A 12,711-nucleotide genomic window follows, 5' to 3' on the forward strand; every position below is an offset into this window, starting at 1 on the left:
CTGGAGATGAAGGAATGGGTCAATGAGGTGGTATTGGGACCAGTAAAGGCATTTTGCCAGACCACTTCCTCTCTGAGTCCTACCTTCAAAAGGATGGAGAAAAAGTACTATGTGCCATCCACTGGGTTTTTAGTACTTATATGCCCATCCCCCTCCTAGATCCCTAGTGGTATTGGGAGCCAATGAGAGGGACAGGCAGGGACAGCCCAACACCACCCCAAAAAATAAGGAGGCCAGGAGACTGGATTTGTTCGGGAGGAAAGTTTATTCCACGGGCATCTTCCAGCTCCGTATCTCTAACCAGCAGGCCTTGCTGGGGAGGTAAAACTTTAAATTGTGGGATTCACTGGCCAAGTTCTGGGACTCCATGCCACAGGAATAGAGGCAGGAGTACTCTGCCATCCTGGAGGAGGGCAAGATGGCGGCTATGGCCTCCCTGCAGACAGCTCTGGATGCAGCCAACTCGGAAGCCAGAACAAAGGGGTCAGAGGTCACCATGAGGTGCTGTTTGTGGCTCCAGTCATTGGGCCCCTCCCACAAGGAGCAGCAGTCGGTCCAAGACCTCCCCTTCAAAGACAACACTCTGTTCTCTGAACAGATGGACGCCAAGCTGCATGGCCTTAAAGATTTGAGGACCACACTCTGCTCTCTGGGCCTGTAGACACCTTCGGCCTCCAGGAAGCATTTTAGGCCACAACAACCTCCCAGGTTTTCAGGGCTCCTGAAGCAGGAATTCTATCAGAGAAAAGGGAAGGATTATAACCTTTTCCAGCCCCTGCCTTCTACATCGGCCTCCCAGTCGGGCTCAAGTAGATACCCCGAAGGGTCCAGACAGGCCTTTTGAGGGTACGCCCAAGAACGGTTTACCAGACTTTGTCCAGGATCCTTCCCCTTTTTTTATTTTGGACTGCCTGTTTCCCTTCCACACTGCATGGTCCCACATAACATCGGACTGTTGGGTGCTCAGTACTGTGACTATTGGGTATACCTTGCAGATTTCCTCCACTCCTCTCTCCCACCCCCAACCTCATCCCTCCTCAGGGACCCTTTTCATGAGCAACTTCTCATCCAAAAGGTGGAAGCCCTTGGGATCTGAAAGGGAAGGGGTTTTACTCCTGATATTTCCTCATTCTGATGGCCAAAGAGAACCTATGGCCCATCCTGGACCTGCATTCCCTCCACAAATATCTCAAGAGATTGAGGTTCTGCATGGTCTCCCTGGCCTCCATTATTCCCTCCCTGATTCCGGGAGACTGGTACGCCACCCTTGGCTTAAAGGACACTTATTTCCACATTTCTATTTTCCCTGGACACAGGAGATTTCTCTGATTTGTGGTGGGCTGATGCCACTACCAGTTCACTGTGCTTCTCTTTGGCCTGGCTGCGGCCCCAAGGGTTTTTATGTATGGCAATGGTTGCAGCTTACCTGAAATGTCGAGGTGTACAGATCTAACTGTTTCTCAATGATTGGCAGATCAAAGGCCGTTTGCAAGGTTAGGTTTGGTGCAGCATGGATATAGTATGGGCCAACTGTTGGGCACTGGGTCTGTTGATAAACAAACAGAATCAACGTTAGTCCTGGTACAGAGAATCGAGTTTATACGGGCAGCGCTCGACTCTACTCATGCCTGGGCCTACTATTCTGTGCCTCAGTTACAAAACAGCATTAATGGTCACAGTTTGTACTTTTAAAATAATCACTATCACCTTACTTTGTAAGAACAATTACCCCTATAGTCGTGGTTCTGGACTATGTCAGATCTGACCCCCGCATCACAAACCAGCTGCTTACCATCACTCAGGTAATGCCTCAAGCTGCTAGGTCACATGGCAACATGTACTTATGTAGTTCAATACATGAGGCTAGGCCTCAGACCCCTACGGTTGTGACTGGCATCCGTCTACTCCCTGGGCAGACCCACTTGGACTCAATTCTCATGATCCCTCCAATAGTCTTAGCATCTCTGTCTTAGTGGATTGACCCACGCTTTGTGATGAAGGGGGTTCCTTTTGTGGTGACATGCCAGTCAGTAACCTTGGTTTTGTATGCATCAGACCTGGTGTGGGGAGCTTACTTCGGCAGTCTCAGAACCCAGGGTCTCTGGTCTCAGGAAGAGCTCTCCCTGCACATATACATCAGGTAGCTCAGGATGATATGCCTGGCCTACCAGGTGTCCTTTCTCCAGCTGTCAGGCAAGGTTCCCCCATGGGACTTAAACATGGTTTTGTCAAGACTCATGGGCCCCGGTTGAGCTGTTAGCGTCTTGTTCTCTACTGCTCCTCTTGTGGAAGGTTGCCTTTCTCGTGGCAATTACTTTGGCCAGAAGGGTTTCCATAAACAAGTCCCTGATTTCAGAACCCCCTTATACTGTGTTCTTTAAAGACAAGGTCCAGCTGCTCTCCCATCCAGCCTTCCTACCAAAGGTAATGTCACAGTTCCATAACAACCAGGACATCTTTCTCCCTGTCTTCTTTCCAAAGCCCCACAGCACCAATGAGGAATATCAGCTACACACGTTAGACAGGCCCTGGCCTTCTATGTCGAAAGGACTAAGCCCTTCCACCAGTCAATGCAACTTTTTGTGGCAGTGGCGGACAGGATGAAAGGACTTCCGGTGTCATCCCAGAAGATTTCGTCCTGGATAACCACCTGCCCCCAAGCTTGCTACGAGTAGGCAAAGATTCCACCTCCAGCCATTGTGACAGCTCATTCTACCAGAGTCCAGGCTTTGTCAGCAGCGTTCCTCACACAGGTACCAATCCAGGACATCTACAGGGCTGTGACATGGTTGTCAATCCATACTTTTGCATCCCACTATGCCATCACCCAACAGGCTCATGACAATGCCAGTTTTGGGAGAACAGTGTTGCAATCAGCACATCCATTAACTCTGAGCCCAGGGATACTGCCTGTGATTCACCTAGCATGGAATTGACATGAGCAAGCACTCGAAGAAGAAAAATGGTTTCTAATCTTCTGTAAATGTTGTTCTTTGAGATGTGTTGTTCATGTCCATTTCATGACTCACCCTCCTATCCCTCTATCGGAGGTTACCAGCAAGAAGGAACTGAGAGGGTGCGGGGCTGGCAGCACCCCTTATACCATCGCATGTGCATGGAGCTCCAAGGGGTGATAGGGCTGGTCCTACAGATACCACTAATGGAAAAATCTCCAGCAACTGTGCACATGGCACACGCACAGGTAGTATCAAATGGACATAATTTAGTTGGGGATTGGTCCTGCTTTGAGCAGGGGGTTGGACTAGATGACCTCCTGAGGTCCCTTCCAACCCTGAAATTCTATGATTCTATGACATGAGCAACACATCTCAAAGAACAACAATTAAGGAAGGTTTGTAACCCTTTTATCCTATTCCATCTCCAAGAATATGATCCCAGCAGCCCCTCTGTACCCATCAACCCTTAAGGACTGCTACAGATAAACACAGAGAATGGGGGAATTATTGCCAAACCAAATATACCCAATTTATAGATCTTAATTTTTCTGTTTTTTTAAAGCACTACAAAGTAAATGTAGAAGAGAATGGAATGGAATGGACTGGGAGGGTAAAAATCAGCATGTTTCCTGCTGCCTTTGATTGAGTTATTAGGTGTTTAATTTAGCAGGTGATCTTCACATTGGACTTCTGTGGGTTTAGAAGCTAAAAAATAGCAGAGGAATTTGTTCTCATCAAGGCCAATTTACCATGACTGGAGTTGACTTCACTAATTTAAAGAGGAATAGAGTTGAGTTTATCAGTTTAATAGTAGCCATAGTGATTCTAGCAACAGGAAGAAGTGTTTTTGCAGAGGACTATCATATCGTATTTTTTACCATCAAAACTGTCATTTTAAAACTATTTTAATGTATTTCTACTGCAAACAATCAATTAGTAATATTCAGCCATAACAAAGCCCTTGTCCCACAATTCTTATTGCAGCTTTGTACAGCACAGCAATAATAAAGCCAAAGAAAAATGTTTTAAAGCAACATAATCCACAGTTACAGTTAAACACACATCTGGCAGACAAATACTATACTCAGTGCAAACTCTTAATATCAAATCATTTGTGTTCAGAAAGCTTAAACTAAGATTTGTTTAACCTCTGAATGATGAAGATGAATCCTTGTCACTTTTGGCCCCTGTACTGTGGCTCTCATCTGTGGTCTTTCCATGATCAACCATGAATTGTAATAGTATTGTTATTATTGCCTAATTCTTAAATATAGTGCTTTTTGTCAGTAGAGCTCAAAATGCTTTGGATTATCCCTATTTTGCATGTTAGGAAACAGAGGCACAGACAGATAAAGGGACTTGGCCAAGGTCACCCAGCAGACTAGTGGCAGAGCCAAAATGAAAACCCAGATCTCCTGAGTTGCAGGCCAATACTTTATCCATGAAGCAACACTGCTCCTCCGCACCCTGTCCCCTTTGTACTAACTGTAGCCCTGGAAATAATTACTCTCTTATGAAACAGATTCCTCTGGTCCTTGATTTTCAGCCAAGCATCATGTACAGAGTTGGTTCCAGATCTTGCCTCCTTTTGTGATCTTTTCTTAGAAGCCAATAGTTTATTTAGGTCTATGGGACATACCACATGAATTTTCACCCCACAATCTCTAACCACAAAGATCTCAAATAAAACCAAGTTTTATAGAAAGAGAAAATATCATATCAAAATAAAGTGTATGAAAAGAGTACCCTTACCTCAGTAAATCTAGACAGCTACACAAAAAACTGTTGATAGAGAGCAAAGAATAAAATACTTACACCTTTAATGTGTTTTATTGGTCCCTCACGGTCTGTTAAAGGCTCACTATTGCTTAGAGTTACCGTACGTCTGTATTTTCCCAGACATGCCCAGCTTTTTGGTTCTTAAATCGCTGTCTGGGAGGAATTTTTAAATATCTAAAAACGTCCAGGATTTTGCCATTATTATTTTTCCCCAAAGAAGAGTTGATCGTTCAAGTAAGAGAGTGAATGCTGATCATTTGAGAAAGAAAGTGAATGTTGATCACTCGAGAGAGCGCCCGCTTTTCCCCAGCTCCCAGCGCTTGCGTTGCAAAACAGCTGTTTCATGCAACTGGGAGGGAGGGGTGAGGAGGGGGAATGCGGCATGCTCAGGGCAGGAGGCAGGGCCAGGGCAGGGATTTCGGGAAGGGGTCCAATGGGGCAGGGTGGGGGCAGAATTGGGGTGGGGACTTTGGGGAAGGGGTTGGAATGGGTGCGAGGAAGGGGCAGGGGAGGGATGGAGTTGGAGCGGAACTGGGGGAGTTGGGCGGAACACCGGCGCCGGGGAAAGTTGGCACCTAACCCTATGGTTCCAGACAGGTATGACCATTTTTCGATAGTGGTGATAGCGCAACATCGACAATTTCAGTGTCTTTTCTGATTTCATACCATGCACGGTAGTGTTTCCTCAAGTGCTCTTTATTTGATATTTTATTTTACTACCCCCAAACACAATGCCAAAATGAAAGTGTGTAAATTCACTGCAGAACTAAAGATGAAATTCCCGTGTTTTTGACGTCATAGAGAAGAATGGGAATCTGAGTGCTTGGTATGTAGACCTGGTACTTACGTCTCTCTGAAAAATAAAGGCACTAATGATTTAGAAACTCATGTGGACTCAGACAAGCACAAAAAAGTAGTTCGAGGAGAGAGCTCATCAAGAAAATTGAGAGATTATTTTGTAAAACCAGGCAGCAAATCAGAGTATGTTGTTACTGCAGCAGAGGGTGCTTTTGCATTTCACACCATTAAGCATCATAATAGTGTGACAAAGCTCTGTCCTTGCCTCTGTGGGTCCCGCGTTTCCTGGCGGATTTCGCTAGCCTCAGAGGCTCACTGTGACCCTCCACGTAACCCTTTTCTCTCTAAAGACAAGGGTCACAGTCTACTGAGCCATTTTCATCATAAGCCAGCAAGGGAGGTGCAAGGAGTTATCCTTCCTTGCACAGTCTCTGTTGTCTCCCAGTCTCAGTGATTAATCAGGGGACACAGCAGGGGGCGGGGGGAGCCCGGGCCCACCCTCTACTCCAGGCTCCAGCCCAGGGACCCTAATCGTATCAGCTATGGTAGCTGACCTTTTAGAAACATAACATGTACAATTCCCTGAGCTATGATTTAATTGGGGATCGGTCCTGCTTTGAGCAGGGGGTTGAACTAGATGACCTCCTGAGGTCCCTTCCAACCCTGATATTCTATGATTCTATGATACTTCCCCCACAGCAACCCTCACTTCCTCAAGCTCCACTTCACCCTTACCTCAGGGATTCCCTTCCTTGTGCCTGATATGGTGTGTACTACTCAGTCTCTCCAACAGCGCAACTTCCTCCCACAGCTGCTGACATGCACCCCCATCTGACTAACTGGGAGGCTTTTAACTAGTTTCAGCCAGCCCCTGATTGGCTTCAGGTGTCCCAATCAACCTAGCATTCTCCCTGCCTTCTGGAAAGCTCTTAATTGGCCCCAGGTGTCTTAATTGACCTGGAGCAGCCGTCATTTCACTTATCCTGATACCAGGGATTTGTTTAGCCTGGAGCTAATATATCTGTCTCCCAGTACTTTTCTATAGCCATCTGGCCTTGCCCCGTCACAATAGCTTTAAGTCAATGGATTGCACATCTGTTTTGTTGAAGAAGACATTCCCTGATTCTGAAGTAGCATGGAAATTTTCAAGTGCTAGAACCAAGACAGAAGCAATTGTTATCTCTGTGCTTGCACCGCATTCTATTGATGTTGTTCTGAAAATGTTTGAAGAAAATGACATAGCTTACTGTGGAGTTGCTACAAATGGAAGCAATCATGGTTCAGTGAAAATATTTCCAGTAATTATTCAGTATTTCGATAGGAAGAATGGCAGTTTGCAGTCAAAACTGATTGAGGTCCAGAACACACCTAATGAGACTGCCGACACGATTGCTCATTACGTAAAAGAAACGCTTGAAAAAATGGTTTGTTCGAGAAGTGTATTGCATTTACAGGTGACAACTGCAATACAATGTTTGGAGGACTCCGGCATGATGAAGATGGAAAGAATGTGTTTGCAAACTTAAAGAAGTTGTTGCAGAAGACAACATTAATTGGTGTGGGTTGCCCAGCACACATTTTGAACAACTATGTACACCATGCAGTAGAAAGAATGACTGTTGACACTGAGAACATTATTTTTAAAATTTACCAGTACTTTCATACCTACACTGTCTGAACTGAGCAGCTGAAGGAGTACTGTGAGTCTGTTGATGTTTAATACAGAAAGCTGCTTTCTCATAGCAAGACACAATGGCTGTCATTATTTCCAGGCATTACAAGGCTGATACAGATGTTTCCAGCCTTGAAGTCATTCTTTCTGTCACAGGACAAACCACCCACAGAGCTTAAGACATTTTTTGAGTATGAATTAAGTGAGATTTACCTCTGGCACATGCATTCACTCATGAGTGTATTCCAAACTTACATCCAAGAAATCGAAAGGGAAAGCAATTCTGTTGTGGAAGTGCTGAAAAGTTTGAACTCGGTTCACACTATCCTTCTTGAATGCAAGACTCACAACTTTATGTCCCTGAAAGTTAAGGGACTACTGGCACAAAAGCGCATGGAAGGAATTGATGAAGAGTGTGACAAATTCTGTGCTGAAGTAGATAATATGTACAGCCAATGCTTGGAATGTTTGGAGAAGTGGCTTAGACCCCTGGAAGACTTCTCTTGTTTCAGGTGGATTATCCTGAGTGAGACACCGAATTGGAGTGATGTGGAACCTTGTATCAAGTACCTGATTGATAAGGGGGTGCAAATTGATGACATGAAGTGTTTTGATCATGTCAGCAACCTGAAGAAGTTTACGGAAAGTTGCAACAGTGATGAAGAGTTCAGTAACTATTTGCTAGCACACCAGAAGTGGACCAAATATTTTGAGAAATCCAAAAACATTGAGTGTCATTCAGAACTGTTAAAGATTGCACAGTTCTTCTTTGCTATTCCTTCTCACAATGCAAATGTAGAGCTAATTTTTTCACTGATGCAAAGCCAGTGGACAAAGGAAAGGAAATACTTGAATGTTGAGTCGCTGAAAGGAATTCTACTTGTACAGTACAACTTCAGACAAACTTTTTGTAAAGATTTTCATGCCTTCTTAAAGAGCAATCAGCCACTGCTGAGAAAAATGCGATCTACAGAGAAGTATGTGTGGGCACATGAGGAGAAAGAAAACTGAAGAACTGGTGAAAGGAAAGGACTCACTACGTATAAAGTAGTACAGTAAACTTTAAATAATTAAACTTCACTTTTGAGGCCATATCACTTTTTCTTATATATACTCAATATGGACATGTAGCTGTCAAGGTTCCTCCCCCACTCTGAACTCTAGGGTACAGATGTGGGGACCTGCATGAAAAACCTCCTAAGCTTATCTTTACCAGCTTAGGTCAAAACTTCCCCAAGGTACAAAATATTCCACCCTTTGTCCTTGGATTGGCCACTACCACCACCAAACTAATACTGGTTACTGGGGAAGAGCTGTTTGGACACGTCTTTCCCCCCAACATATTTCCCAAAACCTTGCACCCCACTTCCTGGACAAGGTTTGGTAAAAAGCCTCACCAATTTGCCTAGGTGACTACAGACCCAGACCCTTGGATCTTAAGAACAATGAACAATCCTCCCAACACTTGCACCCCCCTTTTCCTGGGAAATGTTGGATAAAAAGCCTCACCAATTTGCATAGGTGACCACAGAGCCAAACCCTTGGATCTGAGAACAATGAAAAAGCATTCAGTTTTCTTACAAGAAGACTTTTAATAAAAATAGAAGTAAATAGAAATAAAGAAATCCCCCCTGTAAAATCAGGATGGTAGATACCTTACAGGGTAATTAGATTCAAAACATAGAGAACCCCTCTAGGCAAAACCTTAAGTTACAAAAAAGATACACAGACAGAAATAGTTATTCTATTCAGCACAATTCTTTTCTCAGCCATTTAAAGAAATCATAATCTAACACGTACCTAGCTAGATTACTTACTAAAAGTTCTAAGACTCCATTCTTGGTCTATCCTCGGCAAAGACAGAATATAGACAGACACATAGACCCTTTGTTTCTCTCCCTCCTCCCAGCTTTTGAAAGTATCTTGTCTCCTCATTGGTCATTTTGGTCAGGTGCCAGCGAGGTTACCTTTAGCTTCTTAACCCTTTACAGGTGAGAGGAGCTTTCCCCTGGCCAGGAGGGATTTCAAAGGGGTTTACCCTTCCCTTTATATCTATGACAGTAGCGCAAAGCATATATAACAGTATAATAACACATTAATACAACGCGAGTTGGTAGATACTGGTGCAAATACCTCCCCCCATGGAGTGTGCTCTTTTTTGAATGTTCAAATATGGTAACCCTACTGTTGCTCCCTCACTGGTAAGTTGTGGTTGAACCTGTGAGTTTCTCAGTGTCCCATGGCACAGTGAGCTCCCGTGACTTCTTCCTATCAGACTCATGCGGCCTGAAATATCCCAGAGTACCTTTGACGTGATGGTGTTAAGTTGTATTGCCATATTAATCATTAGGGTCATGGGGACCCTAATGTTTGTGAAGGTGCACTTAATATTTGTGGAACTGGAGTAATCTCCCTTTCTGGGCAATTCGGGGTCCCTCTTCCTTCCCAATACCCAATAGTATGTGCCATTTCATTCAATATTATGTAGAATTCCATTTCCATGTATGAGACATATGGAAATATTTGAATTTACATGACCATGTCTGAAGCCCCACACCATTAACACTAACAATATAATTAGCAGTAGTGTCTTCTTTGAACCTGCAGCTCTGCGGAAGCTGATTCCATTAACATGTAAATAGTTCTTACTGATTGGGGCTGAGATAACATGCCACCTCTTCCCTCTTTCCCAGTGACTCTCTCTTGGCCAAATGGTATTGACATCTGACTTTATCTGACCTCTCTAGGGTTTCAGTTTAAAGAGATTAGGTCCTATTTTCCAGTAATCATATTTTAATAAAAAGAAAAGGAGTACTTGTGGCACCTTAGAGACTAACAAATTTATTTGAGCATAAGCTTTCGTGAGCTTTTTTATTCTCACGAAAGCTTATGCTCAAATAAATTTGTTAGTCTCTAAGGTGCCAAAAGTACTCCTTTTCTTTTTGTGAATACGGACTAACATGGCTGCTACTCTGAAACCTGTATTTTAATAGTAATTTCCACTTGATATAAAGTATGAATTCTTGACTGATGGACTGCCCATGGTTGGGACTGCCCCTTCAACAACACTACAATGATAGGCCTTTTGGATTTCCTTAGTTTTAAAACCCAAGTTGCCTATTTAATCCCACCCCTGTTTTAGAGGGAGACAAGTTTGCTCTACTTATGATGTTCAGGGCTTTGGGTGACTATCTCACTGGTGGTCCCTGTTGTCTTGATTTGCTCTTGGCCATGCCCCTTGCTGAACAGTTCCTGCTGGTGACCAAATATGCACCAGATTCCCCTCACCATGCACACACACACACAAAGTCTCTGAAGCTTTTCTCACACCTTGCTCTTCCCCAGCTGATTGTTCAATCCACTCGTTCCCTCATTAGCTCAGCTATTTCCAACACCCAGTCCTCAGTAGCTTCCCTGGTCTCTCACAGCTATACTGCTTCCTTTGCTACAGGGCTGTTTTTCAATTCTCAGCCCTGCTATAGGCTAGCTTCTTCTCTCAGCCCTAAAGGGGCAAATTCTCCTCCTGGTTTCTAGCTGTGGTTCCTGCATCAGGCTTTGCTACCTGGCCTTCTCTCTGCAGTTAGCTCCCAGGCTGCTGCTCTCACACACTAGCCCTCTGACTGCCTATTTCTGTTCCTGATCCTCTCATCACTTTTGATCATGCAGAACTCTCTACTGGCGAGCTAAAGATCTGGGGCCCTATTCCTCATAGGATGTCTTATGGTTCAGTCTTTTTTCAGTCAGGTCATTCTCAAAAGGGGAGAGTGGGAGGGAAAGGGTACCCAGTATAGAGTGAACAGATTCATCACAATATTATATGATGTGAGATTGCTGATAATGTGCCAAATTCTTATCCACAACTAGAACTATGCAACCACATTGATGACAGTAGGGTTAAAAGCAGGATTTAACTTTTTTAAAAAAAATTATTTCAGAAAGGCTTCTACTTTGGCTGTGAACATCTCATACAACTGTGATAAATGAAGTGGGAGGTGGGGGAGCTCCCTTTTATGGACACCCAACCAGCCAGTTAGCTATAAAATCCCTCTTGGTAGCTGTTCTCTACTTCCTTTACTTTACTACTCTACTTGACTTGTAAAGAATCAAAAAGTCTCACTGCTATGCATAGGTAAAAGGAAGTGAGTGGGCACCTGGCCAAAAGAGCCAATGGGAAGGCTTGAACTTTTTAAAATTGAAACAAGACTCCCCTTTTGTCTATGTGTGGTTCTTGTCCCGGAGAACAGGGACAGGGCTGAACTATGCTGTAAGAGTTTGCGCCACGTATGAACAGTCATTAAATCATACCTAGAAACTACTCATTTGAAACCCCAGATATGTAAATGGATCAGGAACTGTCTAGGAAGATGCGATTAGGTTTCTCTCTTTTATTTCTTTATGGCTTATGGACTTCTCTGTGCTAACCCCCAGCTGCCTTTGTTTTGCTTGTAACCACTAAGCTGGACCTCAAGAAAACCATTCTTGATGCTTAATTATTATATTTGCTCTTTTTAAATCTAGCAATAGCCTAAGTTCCAGATGTATTCTCTTTCCTTTTGTTTTTAATAAAATTTACCTTTTTTAAAAATAGGATTAGGATTTCTGTGTCCTAAGACATTTGTGCATATTGTGATAGACCCAGGCCAGTTGGGTACAACAGAGTAGTCCTATTTGGAATCAGGAAGTGGGCGGGCGAAGCTAAAGGATTCCCCCCCCCCCCAGGCTAAGAGGGGGATCCACAGGACCTGGAAGCCAAATAAATATGGCAGACAACTAATGAAATAACAGAGACAGGAGTGCGGTTAAAGGGTCAAATGAAGGGAATTAGACGGGGACACCGAGCAGAGAACTGCGGACAGCGCCCACTGCTTCTCAAAGGCATCAAGGGAGTCAGTGGATGCTGCCCAGAAGAACTCTGCCCGGATACGTGAATGGATGGAGGATCGGAAATAGGCCCTACAGTCACAGGAGACTCCATCGGCCAACCTCCTCACCCTGGTTTTATAGATGGCCACTTTAGCCAGGGCCAGGAGGAGGTTGACCAGGAGGTCCCGTGACTTTGTGGGGTCACGGATAGGGAGTGCATAGATAAGGAGGTGAGGGGAAAAGTACAACCAAAAACGTAACAAAATATCTGTGAGGAGCCAGAATAGGGGCTACAACCTGGCGCGTTCTAAGTAAATGTGCGACGGGGTTTCCCTCACGCCACAAAAGGGGAAGGTGTTGAGGCTAGGGGTGAACCACGCGAAGTACATGCCCGTGCTCACGGCCCTGTGAAGGAGCTGCCAACTTATAACCCAGGAGGGCCTCGGGACCAGGGTGGAGTATATGCTGGCCCACGAGGGATCCTCACCCTCTAGCGGTAGCATGAGGTCCTGCCATTTTGTATTGGGGCAGGGCACCAGGGTGAGGACGTGAAGGGTTTGGAGCACGAACGTGTAAAGATGTTTCCTTGGTTTGGTCTGGAAGCAGACTGGCTGCAGATCGTGCAGCCGGCTCACGGTGAAG

The 12,711-nt window shown here is 44.6% G+C and overlaps 1 long non-coding RNA gene across 1 annotated transcript; it reads right to left on the reverse strand.

Annotated features, from left to right (window-relative positions):
- Positions 1–292: 292 nt before the first annotated feature.
- LOC122465223 lies at positions 293–9,078 on the reverse strand. The gene is made up of 3 exons (XR_006289900.1): positions 9,024–9,078; positions 1,427–1,546; positions 293–735 (listed from the first exon to the last, which is right to left on the reverse strand). It is a non-coding gene; the product is annotated as an uncharacterized LOC122465223 (long non-coding RNA).
- Between the last annotated feature and the right edge of the window lie 3,633 nt (positions 9,079–12,711).

The sequence above is a fragment of the Chelonia mydas genome, chromosome 3 (assembly GCF_015237465.2).
Source record: "Chelonia mydas isolate rCheMyd1 chromosome 3, rCheMyd1.pri.v2, whole genome shotgun sequence".
NCBI classification, from domain to species: domain Eukaryota; kingdom Metazoa; phylum Chordata; order Testudines; family Cheloniidae; genus Chelonia; species Chelonia mydas.